Source organism: Ostrinia furnacalis, unplaced genomic scaffold (assembly GCF_004193835.3).
Source record: "Ostrinia furnacalis isolate ACB-3 unplaced genomic scaffold, ASM419383v2 OfSCF2702, whole genome shotgun sequence".
In the NCBI taxonomy this organism is placed as follows: domain Eukaryota; kingdom Metazoa; phylum Arthropoda; class Insecta; order Lepidoptera; family Crambidae; genus Ostrinia; species Ostrinia furnacalis.
Genome location: NW_021132941.1, coordinates 167,886 through 181,963, shown reverse-complemented (window position 1 = coordinate 181,963; position 14,078 = coordinate 167,886). Strand labels below are relative to the sequence as shown.

The following is a 14,078-nucleotide window of genomic DNA, read 5'->3' as shown; positions in this document are numbered from 1 at the left end:
GGCAACCAACAAAAATGTCTGACTAAGCTGCTAAACAGGCAAATATCCTCTTACCTAGTAGGTAAATATTATGTAATTTGCTATAGATGTGACTCAGCAAAATGTAATGAAAACAGCAAAAAACTCTAGTGAACTTCCATTATTTATGTCATTCAATTTTTTGTTTATAAATCTGTATTCTGTAACTATTGAATAATTTAATAGTCTGAAGTCTATGCAAATAATTATTCTGTTTTTGCTATCATCTCTTTCTACATTGGTAGGTAAATAGGACTGAAATTTCGTTAGTTCTATGCTATTGACATACTGGTAGATTTTTCTAGATCCAGTTGGTAGCCAAACAGTACGAGATTCTTACGCCCATTTTCACCTTCAATCCCTAATTTTTACAACCCCTTTGGTAACACATAACAAGAATTTTGTTTTCATAGGGGTCATTTAGAAATTAGGGATCAATTGTGAAAATGGGCATCTGGTCCACATGCGGGCTGTCCGCATTTCATTATTTAATACATGTTTTTCCTATTATGCGGGCTACACGCATGCAAATGCGAGTGATCATATTACTGTAATAGGTACGCACGCACGCCACAGATTAGAGATACCAGATCCGCACGCGTGACAAAATCCGCATCACAGGAAAAAAGCACTAGGTAATCCCTAGTCTAGTTTCAAATCTGTGAGTTTAATGCCCGTTTTCACCATCAATCCCTAATTTTTAAGTGACGCCTATGGTAACACATAACAGGAATTTTGTTTTCATAGGGGTCACTTAAAATTAAGGATGGTCCACATGCGGGCAGCATTTCATTATTCACTTACATGTTTTTCCAATTACGCGGGCTACACGCATGCAACCAGCCAGTGTTATTTTAATATGCGCCACAGATTACGAGATACCAGATCCGCACGCGTGCCGAAATCCGCATCACAGGAAAAAGGCACTAATCCCCAGGGATAATAATCGCTAGACTAGTCTAGTTTCAAGTCCATACTGTGAGTTTAAGTTGTCAATTAAGTAAGCCGAAAAGACGCGCAGTTTTCATGTGCAGCTGTCGTGGCTTTGTCAGCAGTGGGATTGTGGGAGTGTCGGCAGTGGGAAGAACCGATGTTTTGGAATCATCAGGAATATTTTTATTATTCTTGGCCTTAAATTAAAGATTTGCTTTCTTAGTGCGTAGACAGTGGCGCAGTAGACTTGCGTCGATGGCGCTTCAATACTTTCGGTCTTATTTCGTTTCATGTTTTAGTAATGCAATGAAAAAAACAGAAAAATTTTGTGAAGAACTTGCTACGTAGGTACTTGCGTGATGCTGTCGTTTAAAGCGATTATATTTATTTTCTGTAGGTAAGTTGTTTCTTTTGAAACATGTTGCGAAAAGTCCTTGAATTATATCAGCTTGTTGGCTGTTCTACACGAGTGCAACTTTTATTTTATTCCTTTATTTTACAAAATAAAAAACATGCTGGTGTTGTCATCTCGACATTAATTAGCGTAAAGTACCTAAGCACGTAAAACAATCAATTGTCTATTGAACCATCCTTTCCAGATAAATACCCTCATCAATCTATCTTCTTCTAAATAAAAAAGTATTGCTGTGCGTTAGTCTCGCCAAAACTCGAGAATGGCTGGACCAATTTGGCTGATTTTGGTTTTTATAGTTTTTAAATAATTGTTGTAGTCCAGTAAAGGTTTAAACGGTGAGAAATCATGGGAAAAATTACAATTTGATTTCCACGCGTACAGTCGCGGGAATAAATAAATAAATATTAAAATAGATGCAAGACTTGGTTGAAGTTAGTGAAGACATTTGTATGAAAATATCAGTGGTTCGATATTTGTGCGCTACCTGTATTAGGCTTGCAAATTTAATTTAACCGTCCGCGTTTTTTCATCGCCAACTTTTCCGCAAACGAGTTCGTAACTTGTAACATAACGTTTTACTACCGCATAGTAACCGGTGGATTCCGTATTTGTTATCAAACCATATTTACGTTATAGCTAATTAATTTCTTTGGCTTTGAATGAATATAGCGACGTCATATCAAGTCTATCTTAGAAGTTTTTAAGTGGATTATTTTTAGTTGATTAAAAAACCTGCAATAATCCGTTGTATCGTAAAATTACTTTAACAATTAAATAATTAATTATTTACTAATTATTTTTTACTTTTTTATATAAATATTAGTCGTAAAAAGTTAAGTAACGACTCGTGGTTATAAGACAGTAAAGACAAAGTAACTTTCTTAACAATTTAAGTTAATAATTGGTGGCAGCAAAAAATTATGAATTAAGATAAACGCTTTTACTGTTATGATTACAATGGTTTCGTTAATTTTGCGCGATCTTCTGTAATTTCTTTATTAACTTAAATTAAATAGTGTGGCCAGAAGTTTGTTTTTTCTGGGACAGACTTCTTTTGTAACCTTATAAATTGTTCTATTCCACTTTGATCACCCAGGTGATCAAAGTAGACTATAGGCGACACTTTGGTGTCCTTTGATCACTCATGGATAAGTTCACCTAGGTGATTAAAATGGACTGCTTATCCGTGGGGGTGATCCATGGAGTGTCGCCTGGTGATCAAAACCTGTTCAACAAAAACCATTATCGTATTGTTTTGCTACTCTACGTATCTAAAACGCAATATATCCATTTTTGTTTTCCAATAAAATTCCTAAGCCATACTGTTAACGGAAAATACCTGATTCATCACTTTGATCATAAGTCAGATGATATTCTGCTTTATTACCTTTAGAATCTATGTGTGAGATGGCGCGTAGACCATACCAGTCAGACCATACTTGCTTGTCAGTTGTCAGGTTGTAAAATAATTTTATACCAAGACCTGTTGAATATTTATTTGCGCATATAAGATGAAGGAAGAGTGCGATTTTTCCTACTAGATTAATTAATTAATCTCATTAATGCATTATCATATTATTATGTGATTGATCTAAAGCAATCAAAAATGTTCGTTCTGTGAAAACGCTCAGTACTAAAAAATAGCTTCAAGAGAACAGAATTCATGTTTTTTTTAATGCATGTCTTTTATCAGCCAGCCATTTTTTATAAATTCTCAGAAATATTACACAACGTTTGCTCGATTTCTTTCATGTTATAGCAAAACTGTTTGAAAAAACTCTTTTTTCCATTTAATTATTTGCAAACAGTTGAAATTAGTTGCGTCTCGCGTTGCGCCGGCGCAGAGCGGCGGCGTTGTGCAAGCGATCGGCGCTATAACTAAGCTGTAAAAGTAAGTTCTCGCGCCGATGGACCGTGGCGCTCATGAAATCAACGAAGCCTGCATTTTGTGGATTGATTGATTGCAGCTAGAAATGCTCACGAAAGCTAGATTATCTGTTTTAAATCAATAGCTAGTTTTTGCCCGCACATTCGCGTGAATTTTGCTTCATTTTTCACAAAAATAGAGTGTCTCTTGATCAGAATTTCAGAAGCTCTACCAAATATCTCTTATAGAAATGAATTATAGCAAATACAAACATTCATCCCTTATTTAATTTCCATTGCAAGTTTTATTTGCGCAAAAACAGTATTAATTAAGTCTTTATATTGATAATGAAATAAATTGGCTGGACTTTGAAAGGGATAGCTAAAGTACAGCCATAACCTTTGATTCATCATCATCATTTTCAGCCACAGGACGTCCACTGCTGAACATAGGCCTCCCTCATTGATTTCCACAAAGGCCGGTTGGTGTGATGGCGGCCTGCATCCAGCGCCTTCCCGCTACCTTTATGAGGTCGTCGGTCCACCTTGTAGATGGACGTTAACCTTGATTAACCTTTGATTGTGGCAAGAGAAAAAAATAGGAATTTGTACCAAGCATCATAATAAGTACAAATAGCCCGGTTTTCCCAACTGAATGAGTTCGTATATTTTCCCAAATCGTGGTCACCGTTGCGATCGTTGCGTGCCGCGAACGATCCAAGAAGGCGGGTCCGGGGTTCACTTGCAAGGGGGTCATTTGTCACACATGGACCCGCCGGATGTGTTTGCTGCCATCATTCAATTTGTTAATTTCGTGTGCTGTATTTTTGTCGAAGGTGGATTATGGGTTTGGCATTCTTTGTTAGTTTTTGTATACTTTTGGTAGCCTGTAATTTTTATGGATGTAATGTGCAGTTATTTGAATTTGACAATGTTATATTCTGCTTCGTCTATTGTGTGATATGTTGTCAGACGTTGTGAGTGATCCGCCTTAATCAATAGGCTGAGAAGGTACTTACTTAGGTATATTACTTAGCTTTCTACCTTTATCTCTACTAAAGACCAAGTAAAAACACTGACACAAAAATCCTTTAAGCAGAATAATTTATTGACCAAATAGAGATCTATGTCTGTCCTTTCCTTGTCATCTACCAGTAATTTATTAACTTTTCCTTCAAAATATGTTTTCATAACTTTTGCTTTAAAGATTGCGACATAAACTCTACTGTGTTTATTCAAAATATCGTAACTACCAAAAACTCATTATGTGGTTTGAAGTAGGTATTTACTATGTAGGATAATATGATGTTTCAAAATGTCATGAGATTTCTGATAAACTTTTGAGGTAAATCGCGAATTCGTGATCATTTGAAGGTCTAACCAAGGTTCAGATGGAATCTGCAAAATGTATGTTACTCGTATTCATTACATTCAGTCACAGGATTATGAATCTTTCTATGCTTGGTAAAAATGTATGTCATAATAATAAAAATGTATGTCAGTCTCAGTATTATGAATCTCTCTATGTTTGATGAAACTGATAGATTGATTAATTAATGGAGAGGCCAATCTGCCACAAGCCCCGATAGCCGAACGGTGTTATTCGGACTCGGACTGTCCGATTCGTGATGCGAGGAACGCGGGTTCGAATCCCGCCGCTTGACTATTGTGGTGAACCCGCCCGTAACACAAGCATGTTTAGCTTACCACGAGGGGTTATCGGGATTATCAGTAATTTTATATTTTACAAATTGCTAATTAATATTCTTTATTGAAAAAAAAAATCCAATTCAATTGTAGTAACTAGGTAAGTAGTATATGACTCAGTGATCTAGACAAAACGTCAATTTAAATATACCTCCGGGGAAACACTAAACTTGCTTTTACACGCCATTTTGTCACTTCCTGTTTTTAAAGCTAACAATGGCGAATTAGCGGAAATTGACTTGTAAGTTTTCGTGCGTAAATAAGTGTCTTTCTGTTTTTAGTTTTTTTTAATAATGAGAATGTTTTTGGGAATTTGTTATGAAAAAGAAGACTGCATTTCACTTAACACCAGGAGCGATTGCGATCAAATACCTGCCTTGTCACTTGTCATGCATAAAAAAAATTACCAGCACGAAACAGGCCCTTTTGTGGTTATTTTATTTGTTAATAAGTACTTTACATCACTATTATAGTTTTCTTTCTCCCATTTGTGGCATTTTTCACTGGTACTGAGACCCCTAAGATAAGTGATTTCCACCAAGCTTTGATCTTCTAAAGTGTTTTTACTACTTTGAGCCAGCGTAGTCTTCCAAAATATCCATAATTTTAACTCTTGGCCACGGTAATAATTATTACCGTGTCTTGGCTATTGTAGGTCATAGACTCGCTAAACATCGTGTCTAGAGAAAATTTTCCGTAGAAACTTAGGTAGGTACTTAGCGGCGGAAAGTCGAGGTTTCACTTACGCGGCCGACTGCGAAAACCGATATCTTAAAACGGCACCTAGTCTTAACCATGTTTACATACCACTCTTGGATATAGCAAGTACTCTAAGATATTGCAAGTGCACACTTTACAATAATACTTTCCTTAAAAATTGTCCTTTCATAATAGTTAATTTCCCTACGATATTTCCTACAGGTTCTTTTTCTCGTCGTGTCGACAAAAAAACCCTTACCGTGTCAGCCCAAAACTTCGCTACAAGAGTGGCGTTGTCAGTAGCATTCATTAAATCTTCCTGGGTGCAGTTGTTTGGGCACTCAGGGCACGACATCATGTGCTTCATCGACTGGTGAATAAAGTGTGTATGAGTTGATCTATATGGAATGGAATCCTTCAGAAGGTTAGAGAAGTCACTTTCGTTTCGAGTCAGAAGATCTAAGGTCCATCTCCTGTAATCCCTCCCTTCACATACTTATTTTGCAACAGTATGTAGCATATGTCCTTTTATTAAGGTCAAATCTGAACAATAAAACAAATTAGTTCTGCGGTTTAGTCGTGAAAATATAATTTAAATACGATGGATTATTTTTGCATCAATATTAAATAATAATTTATCAGTGTTATTTATGTTACTTTAGGTCTTTCAATGTAATTGATTGTGAAAGCGAAACGTATGCATGATTTACATTTCCTTAATATATTAAATCATTTATTGCCTACCAGATTTATTATATGTTATGGCTTTCAAGTTCTCAACCTTTAATTGATTTCCTCTTTGTGCATATACTTATTCAGTTCCTGACCCAAAATCAAGGTTTGCGCTTTAGCAGAACCGAAAATATGCACAACTAGCGGCCGCCCGCGACTTCGTACGCGTGAATCCCGTTTTACCCCCTTAGGGGTGCAGTTTCGTAAAATCCTTTCTTAGCGGATACCTACGTCATAACATCTACCTGCATGCCAAATTTCAGCCCGATCCGTCCAGTGGTTTGGGCTGTGTGATAGATCACTATGTCAGTCAGTCACCTTTGATTGAGTTATACATTTAGACGGATTACTAATGTTTGGCCAAAAAACGTTTCCCAAATTATCACATCGCAAACAACGTTTCGCAAATTTTCATTTGGCAAATTCTCATTTGGCAAAGCAACTTATTGCAAACTTTTAATTCGCAAATGTTGTTTTTGGCATATTATTGTTTAGCAAATTATTGTTTGGCAAAGTATGTTTTGCCAAATGTTTCATTTGGCAAAAATATTTCACGATAAACTATTTACAAAATAATTTGATTGGTGCATAGAATGGAATACAAATTAACTTGTGGTTATTATTTTGTTTAGTGGGTAGTTAATATAAAATTTGTTCTAAATTAATTTTCATATTTCATTCTTTTTATCGATATTTCCAAATGATTCATTAACAATAGAGGTGATTCTAGCGCTCGGCGGCCGCTGCCGCGGCACGCTTCGCTCGCCTTCGCGCATTAAGGCCTCAGCCTCGAACTTAGCGGGCAGCGGGGCGGCGGCGGCGGCGGCGCGGGAGCGGGGCGGGCAACTCAGACCCGTTCTCGAAACCAGCGGGCAGCTCGCGCGGCGCTTTAGCGGCGAAGTGTTGTGTTCGGGGTTGTGTTGTCGAGATATTTGTTTTTATTCGCGAACGAAATGTCTGAACAACGGCGACAATTTTATTTCGATTCAAATTTATTCCTAACGCTCGATTTATTGTGGGCAAAAGAAGGAGTGCGCTGCCCGCTCGTTGCCCGCTCCCTCGCCGCTGCCCGCTCGTTGCCCGCTCCGGCGCCGCTGCCGCGCCGCTGTTTTCGAGAACCGGTCTATTTGATTTTACGCATAAGATCCTGCCGCTCCCGCCCCGCCGCCGCTCCCGCGCCGCTGCCCGCTAAGTTTGAGGCTGAGGCCTAAGGGTCACTGTTCTAACCTAACCTAACTTACTTTTTTCTGTAATACCTACTTTTTGCAACCATACTATTTCCTGCAATGTTTTACATAAAATTCTTGTGAAAACCATGATCATGTGCCTTATAATTTTATTTTGTGGATAACGGTGGGTAAGTATGTGAAGTGTCAATTTGACCAAACAAATTATTTGGGATATAATAATTGGCAACATAAAACATTTGCTATATAAACATTTGCCAAGTAAAATTTGGCCAAATGATAATTTGACCAAATGAATTAGTTGCGAAAAGTAAAGTTGCTAAAAGTTCATTTGGGAAATGAAACTTTGGCGATAAGTTGTTTGCGAAGTGAAATTTGGCGAAAAGTAATTTGGCCAAACGGAAGGATACCCATTTAGACAGATACACGTTACTACAATACTGTAGGGCACGGCACAAGAGCGCGCGGCAGGTCACCCATGTACTGGACCGATCAGCTCAAAATCGCACTCAATGGTCCCCTCCAAGAGTGTACAAGAAAGGCTGCAGTGCGGGAGGAATGGTGACGGATTGTGACGCTTGCCACCAAACCAGGCGTGACGACCACGACCATTCTACCAAGAGTGTAGCGACGACGAAGATACGCTACTGTACTCAACAGTTAGCGTATTTTTCTGATGTCCTACCTGATACAATATCGGTTGTTTGAAAAAAGTTTAGCTGGTTAGAGATGTTTCCTGGGTAAAAAAGCAAGAGTTTAATTAATCCGTCAGTTAGCTTATCAAAAACTACTCGACACGTATTTTTCACTTTTAAAACTAATGAAAATGTAAAGAGATAAAGCGTGCCAAAGTTCTAAAGAAAAGGCCCGTGACGTCAGTGAGTGCGTAAAAGTGCAGCACTTTGTGACGTCGCGCGGAACTTCAACGCACTATAACTTTGTAATTATTTGTTTGATTGACAATTAAAAATATACGTGTCCAATATTTTTTATACCAAAATTGACGGACTAAAAAAATTTTTTTAGGAAACTCGCCTATTTGAGTAGGTAAGTAAAGTTTTCACTGACGCCAATGTGCTCCATCTTAGATCACTTAGCATAAGTGAAATAGAGTTCAAATGCAGATTCAGAGCCATACAAAATAACTATTTACAATGTGAGTGTAATAAAATGTAACTACTATTTGATGTAAAAGTAAAGTAATTGTCTGATGCAATGTTTTATAGTAACGCACTGTTAATTACATATCTTCAAGGATGACAAATATTGTCTTTTCTGATTTGTGACATGGAACCATATTTCCAAATCATTAGAATTCCAAATGGCATGCTAATATAACCAATTCGCAGATCGTAATTAAACAATTTGAAAATCATAAAATCTCTTGAGATCAAGAACGTTGAACTTGGGTTTTTAAGTTGACAAAAACGAACCATTAGCCGTTTTAGTTGTTTGCAAAAAGGGGAAAAGAAACTTTTTTGACGGTGACGTGACTTTGTTTCTTGTTCTTATAATGGGGTTTTTGGAGATGCCATTTATTATATTTTAGACCATTTAAATTAAGACACACAAAAAACTTATCTTGAAATTCGCACAGACGGTAGCACAGTAGTTGCAATCAGGTTTCAATACAACAATTAGCAAATGCACATTGCACATAAGATATACCATCTACTAATAGAAAAATAATAATTTCCTGCACTATTAATATATTTACAACTTCCTCAAAAATAATGATACAGATACCATGTGTTCGGAAACGTTGCACAACCTTCCGCTGTCGCAACGGCCTGCAATCGGCTGCAACGCCTGCAACGCGCCGGTCTGTGCAATTGTACGCAAAATTTACGAATCCGTTATAATTTGTAGCAGCTCACTTTTGCACACTAGAACTGTTTCATCATGTTCTTTGATATTTAAGACTTTTTTTGCAACCATTTATTACAGTTGGTTTTTTAAAGGGTAAAAATGGGACCATGTTCGTTAGACTCCACTCTCCGCTCTTGGCCTGCATCTTAGTTAGTAATTACCTGATGGACGCCGATGATTATTGAAAAATAGCAGTTTTTAGATCGCCTAATAGTCGCTTCTCAACTTTCAATGAAATAGTAACCATTATCTTGCAAATCGTTGAACAATTTAGGATGTCGAGTAAATTACATGTATTTTACAAATTAAACACTATGATGCACAATTGACAGAGCCAATTCGCCATAATTTGGCCAATTTGAATACTTACATGCAAGGATGAAGTTTTCCATGCGATTTGATCTGTAAATGTAAACTCCGTTGACCAAAAGATTTGAAATCTTGCTCGTGACGTCATGTCTGCACTCTGGGCTGCATCTAATCTCTTGTTAGCTCCTAGAGGCTGTAATACTTTGTCCTTTCGTTCCTGAAACCTTCACATAGTTTAGCATAAGATGGCTCCACAGAGTATACCAATATCGTACATTTTGAAACAACTCACCAACCGTTCCTGTTAGAAAAATATCCCATACAATTACTCTTATCGCAGACTCAGTATCACTTCCATCGATTCTCAGAAGGCTTTCCTAATAACCTGTAACCGGTAGTTAGCCATGATTATAGTGGATGCAACAGGCGTTACAAGCGTCGCCTGACCCGCGCCGGCGCAGTGTCGGACACGTGAGTTACGAAACTGCGTGTCTACGTGTGTATTCATGAGTTGTGAATGAGCATAATACTCTAAAAACAACCATAATATGCGTTTAATTGAGTTGAATTCGTTGTCATTAATGGTGATCTTTTTATAATAATTTATAGTCGCTGAACATCATTTTCGTAAACTAAGATAAGACTACTATCACTAACACTATTCCTATGATTTTTTCGTTTAATTATTTATTACTAGCTTTCCGCCTGCGGCTTCGCCCGCGTGGAATTTTGTCTGTCACAAAAACTTTATCGCGCGTGTCACTGTTTCAAAAACCGGGATAAAAATTATCCTATGTCTTTTCCCGGGACTCAAACTATCTCTATGCCAAATTTCATCAAAATCGGTTCAGTGGTTTAGGCGTGAAAGCAAGACAGACAGACAGAGTTACTTTCGCATTTATAATATTAGTAAAGATAGTATAGTAGACTAGTATACTAGTATGTAGATTAATTTTCTTGATAGCCCTATAAATCCGCACAACGATACATCGGCAGTTCAGCTCTACCGTTTATTCTTCTTATCAATGACGAAAGCTCCAATAGTGTATGCTTATGGTGTAAGCAATTAATTAATTCAATCGTTTTTTCTGCAGTGTAATCGATTACGAGTACATAGGCAATAAATACAGTACATAAATGTTAAATGAAGCTATGCAGTCTCTAGACACAGCTTTGCGTTTGTCGCAATGCGCGTGCCAGACCGCATAGCGCTGCAAAGTGCACTGCGAGCTTAGTGTTTCGACACATGCACGTCCCTCGCTTCACCTTTAGCGCCCTTTTGGATTTACCAATCACCAATACGTATAAATACTTTAAAAATTTTATAAAAAAAAAAACCGACTCCAAAAAACCTACACTAAAACGTAGAAAAATAATTACTAATTACCTACTTATTTATTAGGACGAATTATTAATATTTATGTAGGTATACCATGATTGATACTTCTGGAGTCGGTGCCAAGATTATGAAACATGTAAAGTTTGCCTGCACCGACTCCAAAAGTATCAATCATGGTATACCTACATAAATATTAATAATTCGTCCTAATAAATAAGTAGGTAATTAGTAATTATTTTTCTACGTTTTAGTGTAGGTTTTTTGGAGTCGGTTTTTTTTTTTATAAAATTTTACTTATTTCTTGCTTTTTAGTTAACTAATTATTACCTTGATGTTACCACTGAAGGTAGGCAGTAAACTGAGACCAAAAAAAATTGGTTCATAATCGGCGGAGATATTGCGTATAAAAAAGTTCATCCCCAATTTTCCACCCTTGGGGGTTGTTTTTTTTATTATTAAATTTAAATGGGACCACCCTTGAGGTATTACCTATACGCCGAAAAAAGATTTGTTCAAATCGGTTCATAATTGGCGGAGTTATCGCGTAACAAACATAGAAAAAAAAAAAACATACGGGTCGAATTGAGAACCTCCTCCTTTTTTGAAGGACGTGAAATGGAAAAGCTTGGAATGATTAGTACTTGGCAAACAGAGAAAAGGACCACCAGGTTGTTGGGCCGACAATCTTTAAGAAGATGCTGGCAGTATGGAAAAGCAGGATCGTGGTGCTCCTCGGAGGAGGCTACATCCAGCAGACTGTCATAGGCTGAAAAGAAAAGAAAACAAAATTATTTAAAACTCTTTACCTACTCTTGATTTGATTAAACATACGACGAAATGCTATTGTTAGCTAGGTACGTAAAGGCGCTTTTGATGAAATTCATTCATTTTTCATCCCCACTCCACTGTTTTTTTTGACTTGACTTGGCTAATTTCCGCGCAGTGTAAATCCGCCATAAGGTATTTTCACGCAACGCAAGATGGTTTGAATCTATGACGAAATAATCTCACAATAATTCTAGTCCTCGTTGAACACAGAACCATGGCGGCCAGTTTTAAAAATTTATCATAACTTGATATAAATTATTGTGTCTCCATCAATCATTTTTGCCTTATCAGGAATCGAACCCTCAACTGGCATTGTAATTACGAGACAAAAGAGGTCATCTTGCAGTTTGCAAAGTCTCGGCCTTTTTGGCTTTGTAAACAAATTAAAGTAAATATTGCTAATTAAACATAATTTAGGTGACTTCCTGCTCGGGGATCCCCGTGTGTGTAAATATTTTAAAAACTGTTTTTGTTTAAGACTAGATAAAATAGATTAAACAATTTAGCAATTTGAAAACTTTTAGGCCAACTTAGAAAGAAAGAAAGAAAGAAAAATTGTTTATTTGGTTCAAACATAGTAATGTTACACAATTTGGTTAATAATTATAGATAAATTGTTGAACCATAATTAACTTTTTAAAAAAATAAAACCGACTTCAAATGCGTGAACACAAAAAAAAACTAAAAATTAAAAATATTGCGTATAAAAAAGTTCATCCCCAATTTTCCACCCTTGGGGGTGAAATATTTTCTTCAAATTCGCATGAAACCACCCTTTTGATAATACCTATTCAACAAAAAAAGAATCGTTCAAATTGATTTATAATCGGCGGAGATATTGCGTATAAAAAAGTTCATCCCCAATTTTCCACCCTTGGGGGTTGTTTTTTCTATTATTAAATTTAAATGGGACCACCCTTGAAGTATTACCTATACGCCGAAAAAAGATTTTTTCAAATCGGTTCATAATTGGCGGAGTTATCGCGTAACAAACATAGAAATTGATGTGGTGAAGTATTATTTATTCCGAGTTTATTAACTACGAAACTATTTTGTGTTATCAAAAAAGAAGTTATTGTTTTATTAATTTCTTGTTATTTTTGTTACAGGTCAGACAAGACAGACGTTTTGCATGTAAGTAAACATTGAAAGTTAATTTAAAACTGTTTATTTATTCATAGAAACCAACAGTAGAGTGCAATTGTATGTAGAGAATGGAAGGTTCGTTGTCTTATTAACACTTTGTAGTGTCGCAAGCGGGCAATAGCAAATCGCAGGATCGCAGCGCGTTTTGCAAGCTTCAGAGCGTATCATTTGTAGGGCGACTATGATTCCCTAACGAGTATGGTACAGAGTCGGACAATCCTTAAAATGTTTTTAAACCTCGAAACTACAATCTTATTGTACTCTACTTTTTAGTCAGTCCACAACCGACCTCAATCCGACCGATTAGATACTTTTGAATCTCCTTTCAACTCGCCATTGCGAGTTGGTATAACCTATACGAGATTTCATTAAATCTCGTATATTATACCAATCGAAATCCATAATACATGTAATAGCACATAAAAGTACTTAAACTATTAATTATTTTTAATTCCATTGATGATGTACCTTGAGCCTGGAATGTATCTTAAAACGATCTTGGTTGAGTGGAGCGATATGGAAATGGATACAAATTCATGATCTATTAGAAAACAGGCATATTAGTAAATTTTATTTGTTAAATGCAAGTTTATTTTATTAGCTTAGCCAACCATAAAACTTACTTAAATGAGCACATTGTGGCTTTCGTAAACATTCCTAACTTTACGACTGCAGTATTGTCAAGTGTGTATATTTTATTTTCCTTTAATTTTATTGCATTATTAACATAGCAGTATTAGCTATTAATTATGGTTTCTATATTTAAATTGCTCTAGTATTTTATTGCGTTTGTAATTATTTGTAAATTAACTACACAGATTTATTTGATTAGATTACAGTTATCGACAAAGGAACTGCGCAATTTTTGTTATTATCCTGAAAACAGCAACAAAAGTGTGTATTTTTGTAGCTGAAAAAGCTGCATTAATTTGGATAAGTTTTGCCATAGAGATTGAGCGATAGAGATTTATTTAGAAGAAAAGAGCAAGGTAATGACGAAGTTAGTGATGCAGTTTTAATAGATATCTCG

The 14,078-nt window shown here is 36.4% G+C and overlaps 1 protein-coding gene across 1 annotated transcript in view; it reads left to right on the top strand.

Annotated features, from left to right (window-relative positions):
* ABCD (ATP binding cassette subfamily D) overlaps positions 1-14,078 on the top strand; it is a 92,493-nt gene that overhangs the window by 2,569 nt on the left and 75,846 nt on the right. The window contains exon 2 of the mRNA XM_028309306.1: positions 13,012-13,036. The gene's annotated coding sequence lies outside the window, so the exon portion shown is untranslated. The remainder of the gene's footprint in view (positions 1-13,011; positions 13,037-14,078) is intronic.